Source organism: Artemia franciscana, chromosome 8 (assembly GCF_032884065.1).
Source record: "Artemia franciscana chromosome 8, ASM3288406v1, whole genome shotgun sequence".
NCBI classification, from domain to species: Eukaryota; Metazoa; Arthropoda; class Branchiopoda; order Anostraca; family Artemiidae; genus Artemia; species Artemia franciscana.
Window position 1 is genome coordinate 53,918,566 of NC_088870.1, and position 8,449 is coordinate 53,927,014.

The following is an 8,449-nucleotide window of genomic DNA, read 5'->3' on the forward strand; positions in this document are numbered from 1 at the left end:
GTTGGACCGTTGCTCAAACGGTAACCATGTGCTACACCAATACCAACAACAGGCTCATTTAGACTTAGATCCACTTTAGCCCGTGTCTACGGCTTCCATTCATCAAGCCCCAACTTTTCTTTTGGATAGTGACCCCCTCATATAAGGTCTGGGGATTATCGGCAGGGGTTCCGGTTGCAAATTTATAATTTTAACTAATTAAACACACTTTTTAACATTTTTCAACAGGGTCAGTGAATCAAGCCAGCTGACTCGCTAGTGGACCAACAAGCCGTATCAATGCCAATGTCATACATACATTGAGGCCAAACTCTCGCCTGACTTCTCTATACAGGGTGAGAAGTGACAGTTTTGATCTGTCAAAGTTTGACACACCAATTGGTGTAACTAGTGCGAACTTTGCCGTGACAACAAATAGACCAAAAACATACCAGTCAAGACCAAGTGGAAATCAAAGGGAACACTAGAGCTCTCTCTATCTCTCTTTCTCTCCTTGAGTCTCCCACTGGTATGCTAGTGGACTTTCCTTGCTAGACATTTCCAATTCCACTCATCCACTGAGTATAGCTACACAGGTGCACGGACGCTTAAGGCCGTGAATGGTTAGACCGTTGCTCAAGCGGTAACCATGTGCTACACCAATACCAACAACAGGCTCATTTAGACTGAGATCCACTTTAGCCCGTGTCTACGGCTTCCATTCATCAAGCCCCAACTGTTCTTTTGGATAGTGACCCCCTCATATAAGGTCTGGGGATTATCGGCAGGGGTTCCGGTTGCAAATTTATAATTTTAACTAATTAAACACACTTTTTAACATTTTTCAACAGGGTCAGTGAATCAAGCCAGCTGACTCGCTAGTCGACCAACAAGCCGTATCAATGCCAATTTCATACATACATTGAGGCCAAACTCTCGCCTGACTTCTCTATACAGGGTGAGAAGTGACAGTTTTGATCTGTCAAAGTTTGACACACCAATTGGTGTAACTAGTGCGAACTTTGCCGTGACAACAAATAGACCAAAACATACCAGTCAAGACCAAGTGGAAATCAAAGGGAACACTAGAGCTCTCTCTATCTCTCTTTCTCTCCTTGAGTCTCCCACTGGTATGCTAGTGGACTTTCCTTGCTAGACATTTCCAATTCCACTCATCCACTGAGTATAGCTACACAGGTGCACGGACGCTTAAGGCCGTGAATGGTTAGACCGTTGCTCAAGCGGTAACCATGTGCTACACCAATACCAACAACAAGTTCATTGAGACTAAGGATCCACTTTAGCCCGTGTCTACGGCTTCCATTCATCAAGCCCCAACTTTTTCTTTTGGATAGTGACACCCTCATATAAGGTCTGGGGATTATCGGCAGGGGTTCCGGTTGCAAATTTATAATTTTAACTAATTAAACACACTTTTTAACATTTTTCAACAGGGTCAGTGAATCAAGCCAGCTGACTCGCTAGTGGACCCACAAGCCGTATCAATGCCAATTTCATACATACATTGAGGCCAAACTCTCGCCTGACTTCTCTATACAGGGTGAGAAGTGACAGTTTTGATCTGTCAAAGTTTGACACACCAATTGGTGTAATTAGTGCGAACTTTGCCGTGACAATAAATAGACCAAAACATACCAGTCAAGACCAAGTTGAAATCAAAGGGAACACTAGAGCTCTCTCTATCTCTCCTTTTCTCCTTGAGTCTCCCACTGGTATGCTAGTGGACTTTCCTTGCTAGACATTTCCAATTCCACTCATCCACTGAGTATAGCTACACAGGTGCACGGACGCTTAAGGCCGTGAATGGTTAGACCGTTGCTCAAGCGGTAACCATGTGCTACACCAATACCAACAACAAGTTCATTGAGACTAAAGATCCACTTTAGCCCGCGTCTACGGCTTCCATTCATCAAGCCCCAACTTTTCTTTTGGATAGTGACCCCCTCATATAAGGTCTGGGGATTATCGGCAGGGGTTCCGGTTGCAAATTTATAATTTTAACTAATTAAACACACTATTTTACATTTTTCAACATGGGTACTGAATCAAGCGGCCTGACTGGCTTATAACCAACAATCGATTTCAAACTCTTATCCTAGTCACAAGCCCTAGTGCAAATGAAAGGGAGAACTAGAGCTCTCTCTCATTGGGTCGCCCACTGGCATTCTAGTCAACTTTCCTTGTTAAAAGTTTCCAATGCCGCACATTTGCACACTCATCAACTGAGTACAGCTACACAGGTTTACGGATGCTTAGAGCCGTGATTGATTAGACTCTTGCCTTAGCGGTAGCCAAGCGCTACACACAAATCAAAGTTGTTCAATTTAGTTTAATTAATGAATAAATACCAGAAAGTCAGACAGTTATCCCACCTAGCTGATGCCCACCGCTTAAAGTACGGATGCTTAAGGCCGTTGAATGGTTAGACTGTTTCTCTAGCGGCAAACAATTGCTAAATATAGACCAACAATATAGTCCTTTATCGCGCCCAAGTTCACCGCTTAAAGAACGGATGCCTTCAAGCCGAGGCTAGTTGAACCCGTTGCTTTTGGCGGTAACCCATTGCTCTAAGCATATACCAACACATATATTCCTCTTTCATAGGGTATTTCATTGAGCCCATGTTTGCCGCTTAAGGCACGAATCCTGAAAGCCGTCAATGGTTGGACCATTGCTCAAGTGGTAGTAGCCATTCACTTCACATTTACCAACAATATACTCATTTTCATATGGGGGTTCCCATTTAGCCCAAGTCCACTGTATAGCATTCAAGCTTCTTCTCGCTCTCTCGCTCTTGCTTCGGGATAGACGGGGAGGGGGTGCCCGCTGTCTCCAATCACTTTCCACAGAGTGTCTAATCATTGCCTCAGCTCAGCCCATCACTCTTGGCCACTATCCTTTTTCACGGCTTCCATTCATCAAGCCCCATTTTTTCATTTGGATAGTGACCCCCTCATATAAGGTCTGTGGATTATCGGCAGGGGTTCCGGTTGCAAATTTATAATTTTAATTAATTAAACACACTTTGAAAATTTTTTCAACATGGGTACTGAATCAAGCGGGGCTGACTGGCTTATAACCAACAAGCGATTTAAAACTCTTAACTCTTATCCTAGTCACGCACCCTGGTGCCAAGCAAAGGGATCACTAGAGCTTTCTCTCATTGGGGTCTCCCACTGGCATTCTAGTCAACTTTCCTTGTTAAAAGTTTCGAATGCTGGACACATGCACACTCAGCGGTAATAATCATTCGCTACACATATACCAACAGTATAGTCATTTTTCATATGGGGTTCCCATCTAGCCCCTGTCCCCTGTATATCAGTCAAGCTCTCTCGCTCTCTCTTTTGCTAATAAATACCAGACAGTGAGACAGTCATCCCATCTAGCTTATGATAGCCGCTTAAAGTACGAATGCTTAAAGCCGTTGAATAGTTAGACTGTTTCTCTAGCGGCAATCAATTGCTAAACATAGACCAACAATTTTTACTCGTTTTTCGCGCCCAAGTTCACCGCTTAAAGAACGGATGCCTTCAAGTCAAGGCTAGTTGAACCCGTTGCTTTTGGCGGTATGGTAACCCATTGCTCTAAGCATATACCAACACATATATTCCTCTTTCATAGGGTATTTCATTGAGCCCATGTTTGCCGCTTAAGGCACGAATCCTGACAGCCGTCAATGGTTAGACCATTGCTCAAGTGGTAGTAACCATCCGCTACACATTTACCAACAATATACTCATTTTCATATGAGGGTTCCCATTTAGCCCATGTCCACTGTATAGCATTCAAGCTTCTCGCTCTCTCGCTCTCGCTTCGGGATAGGCGGGGAGGGGGTGCCCGCTGTCTCCAATCACTTTCCACAGAGTGTCTAATCATTGCCTCAGCTCAGCCCATCACTCTTGGCCACTATCCTTTTTCACGGCTTCCATTCATCAAGCCCCATTTTTTCATTTGGATAGTGACCCCCTCATATAAGGTCTGTGGATTATCGGCAGGGGTTCCGGTTGCAAATTTATAATTTTAATTAATTAAACATACTTTGAAAATTTTTTTCAACATGGATACTGAATCAAGCGAGGCTGACTGGCTTATAACCAACAAGCGATTTCAAACTCTTATCCTAGTCACGCACCCTGGTGCCAAGCAAAGGGATCACTAGAGCTTTCTCTCATTGGGGTCTCCCACTGGCATTCTAGTCAACTTTCCTTGTTAAAAGTTTCGAATGCTGGACACATTCAAACTCAGCGGTAATAATCATTCGCTACACATATACCAACAATATAGTCATTTTTCATATGGGGTTCCCATCTAGCCCCTGTCCCCTGCATAGCAGTCAAGCTTCTCTGTCGCTAATAAATACCAGACAGTCAGACAGTCATCCCATCTAGCCTATGCCACCGCTTAAAGTACGAATGCTTAAAGCCATTGAATGGTTAGACTGTTTCTCTAGCGGCAATCAATTGCTAAACATAGACCAACAATTTAGTCGTTTTTCGCGCCCAAGTTCACCGCTTAAAGAACGGATGCCTTCAAGCCAAGGCTCGTTCCACCTGACTGGCTTATAACCAACAAGCGATTTCAAACTCTTATCCTAGTCACGCACCCTGGTGCCAAGCAAAATGATCACTAGAGCTTTCTCTCATTGGGGTCTCCACTGGCATTCTAGTCAACTTTCCTTGTTAAAAGTTTCGAATGCTGGACACATGCAAACTCAGCGGTAATAATCATTCGCTACACATATACCAACAATATAGTCATTTTTCATATGGAGTTCCCATCTAGCCCCTGTCCCCTGCATATCAGGCAAGCTTCTCTCTCGCTCTCTCTGTCGCTAATAAATACCAGACAGTCAGACAGTCATCCCATCTAGCCTATGCCCACCGCTTAAAGTACGAATGCTTAAAGCCGTTGAATGGTTAGACTGTTTCTCTAGCGGCAATCAATTGCTAAACATAGACCAACAATTTAGTCGTTTTTAACGCACAAGTTCACCGCTTAAAGAACGGATGCCTTCAAGCCAAGGCTAGTTATAAGCCTGACTGGCTTATAACCAACAAGCGATTTCAAACTCTTATCCTAGTCACGCACCCTGGTGCCAAACAAAGGGATCACTAGAGCTTTCTCTCATTGGGGTCTCCCACTGGCATTCTAGTCAACTTTCCTTGTTAAAAGTTTCGAATGCCGGGACACAGGCACACTCAGCGGTAATAACCATTCGCTTACACATATACCAACAATATAGTCATTTTTCATATGGGGTATCCCATCTAGCCCGTGTCCCCTGTATAGCAGTCGAGCTTCTCTCTCGCTCTCTCTTTCGCTAATAAATACCAGACAGTGAGACAGTCATCCCATCTAGCTTATGATAGCCGCTTAAAGTACGAATGCTTAAAGCCGTTGAATAGTTAGACTGTTTCTCTAGCGGCAATCAATTGCTAAACATAGACCAACAATTTTTACTCGTATTTCGCGCCCAAGTTCACCGCTTAAAGAACGGATGCCTTCAAGTCAAGGCTAGTTCGGCCTGACTGGCTTATAACCAACAAGCGATTTCAAACTACTTATCCTAGTCACGCACCCTGGTGCCAAGAAAAGGGAACACTAGAGCTCTCTCTCTCTCTCTCATTGGGTCTCCGACTGGCATTCTAGTCAACTTTCCTTGTTAGAAGTTTCGAATGCCGGACACAGGCACACTCAGCGGTAATAACCATTCGCTTACACATATACCAACAATATAGTCATTTTTCATATGGGGCTCCCATCTAGCCCGTGTCGCCTGTATAGCAGTCGAGCTTCTCTCTCGCTGTCTCTTTCGCTAATAAACACCAGACAGTGAGACAGTCATCCCATCTAGCTTATGATAGCCGCTTAAAGTACGAATGCTTAAAGCCGTTGAATAGTTAGACTGTTTCTCTAGCGGCAATCAATTGCTAAACATAGACCAACAATTTTTACTCGTTTTTCGCGCCCAAGTTCACCGCTTAAAGAACGGATGCCTTCAAGTCAAGGCTAGTTCGGCCTGACTGGCTTATAACCAACAACCGATTTCAAACTACTTATCCCAGTCACGCACCCTGGTGCCAAGGAAAGGGAACACTAGAGCTCTCTCTCTCTCTTATTGGGTCTCCCGCTGGCATTCTAGTCAACTTTCCTTGTTAAAAGTTTCGAATGCCGGACACAGGCACACTCAGCAGTAATAACCATTCGCTTACACATATACCAACAATATAGTCATTTAGTCATATGGGGCTCCCATCTAGCCGGTGTTCCCTGTATAGCAGTTGAGCTTCTCTCTCGCTCTCTCTTTCGCTAATAAATACCAGACAGTGAGACAGTCATCCCATCTAGCTTATGCTAGCCGCTTAAAGTACGAATGCTTAAAGCCGTTGAATGGTTAGACTGTTTCTTTAGCGGCAATCAATGGCTAAACAGTAGACCAACAATATAGAGCCTTTCTTATGCCCATGTTTTACCGCTTAAAGAAAGGATGCCTTCAAGCCGAGGCTAGTTAGACCCGTTGCTATAGCGGTAGTCCATTGCTCTAAGCCCATACCAACACTATATTCCTCTTTCATCTGGTATTTCATTGAGCCTACGTTTGCCGCTTAAAGCACGAATCCTTAAAGCCATCAATGGTTAGACCATTGCTCAAGTGGTAGTAACCATCCGCTTCACACATACCAACAATATACTCATTCTCATATGGGCTTCCCATCTAGCCCATGTTCACTGCACTTTTTGTAGTCAATTACAGACAGTTGAATTTTTGTTTCTGGCCCAAATCTCTTGGTGTATAAATGCAAGTTCACTTGTATAAGAGTCGAGGCAAATTGTAGGAGGCCCTTGTAGGCTTTGAATTGGACTCTTATTTCCATTTATATTCATTGTCAAATTTTACAATATATTGTCTCACTCGCCGTGAATTAACACGTTAGACCCTCAACAGGTTGACTCTAGTTCAGCATTGTGGAGTGATATGCATGAGAGGAAAATTTTCATCCAAGTCAACTTGTAGTCAACCTGCGATTGTTCCCCAGCGAGAACCTCCAACCGGTACGACTCTAGTTCGTCATTGTAAAAAGACACGTTTGCATGGAGCATAAATGGGAGACAGTAACAACGGCCATCCGTTCAAAAATCAACGGATCTCGGTCGAGGCCTTCGGCCTCGACCTCGATTTGAAAAAAACTACTCTCCCTGTGTGCGCGAAGCGCACACAGGGAGAGACATATACGAAACTCTACAACCCAAGATCTGCGCAACACTTTATACAATTGGGCTTGATTCAATTTTCAAGTGCGGGTGCCCGAAGGGCACCCGCATAGGTCGCAAAAATACATCAAAATTACTGCCTGTGCTTGACAACCCCATAAAAAGGACAGAAAAAAGAGGAATAACATGATTCCCCGTTCACTGCCCGTGTCAAGACATTCCCCCAGTCTTGACACTCTTGCCCCGAGAGGACAACCTAAGATCCATCACCCAGACAATGGGGTTAGGTTGACCCCCCTTTCTCTCTTTCCTCGTTACACGTCTCTTACAGACAAACACATCAACAGCCCGCCTCACGACCACACTCAATTCGTTCCAGTGAATTTGGGGACTCTGCCCGCTGGCAAGACAAATCTCCCGGTCGTAGGCTTAGTCTCAGCAGATCGCAGTGTAAATTACTGCTCTACCGTTTACAACACCCCGGCCGGTACCCAAGTCGTCTACAAGTGATTTTGGCATTCGACCTTATGGAATATTTGATTTATTCGACGGTGAAGCTGCCCTATCGCCGTCTCCCGAGGCAAGCAACCGCCGAACCTAGGCTCCGAAGCACTAGCACCCATTGCTAAAAGCTAAAGGACCAGGTTACGTTTAGCCACCAGTGAGTTCGAACGCACGGTACCGTTGTGAACTCCAGCACAGATTCTACCTTCAGAGGCTTTCAGGTATAATCACACGGACGTAGCCTCGCACCATTGGCCGTTCGACCAAGTGCAAAACCAAATGTCCGAACCTGCGGTTCCTCTCGTACTTCGCAGGATTACTATAGCAACGGCATTGAACGTCTGTAGGGTAAAACTAACCTGTCTCACGACGGTCTAAACCCAGCTCACGTTCCCTGTAGGTGGTGAACAATCCTACACTTGGCGAATACTGCTTCGCAATGATAGGAAGAGCCGACATCGAAGGATCAAAAAGCGACGTCGCTATGAACGCTTGGCCGCCACAAGCCAGTTATCCCTGTGGTAACTTTTCTGACACCTCTTGCTTAAAACTCTTAAAGCCAAAAGGATCGATAGGCCGTGCTTTCGCAGTCCGTACTCGTACTGAAAGTCGGGATCAAGCCAGCATTTGCCCTTTTGCTCTACGGGAGGTTTCTGTCCTCCCTGAGCTGGCCTTAGGACACCTGCGTTATCATTTGACAGATGTACCGCCCCAGTCAAACTCCCCATCG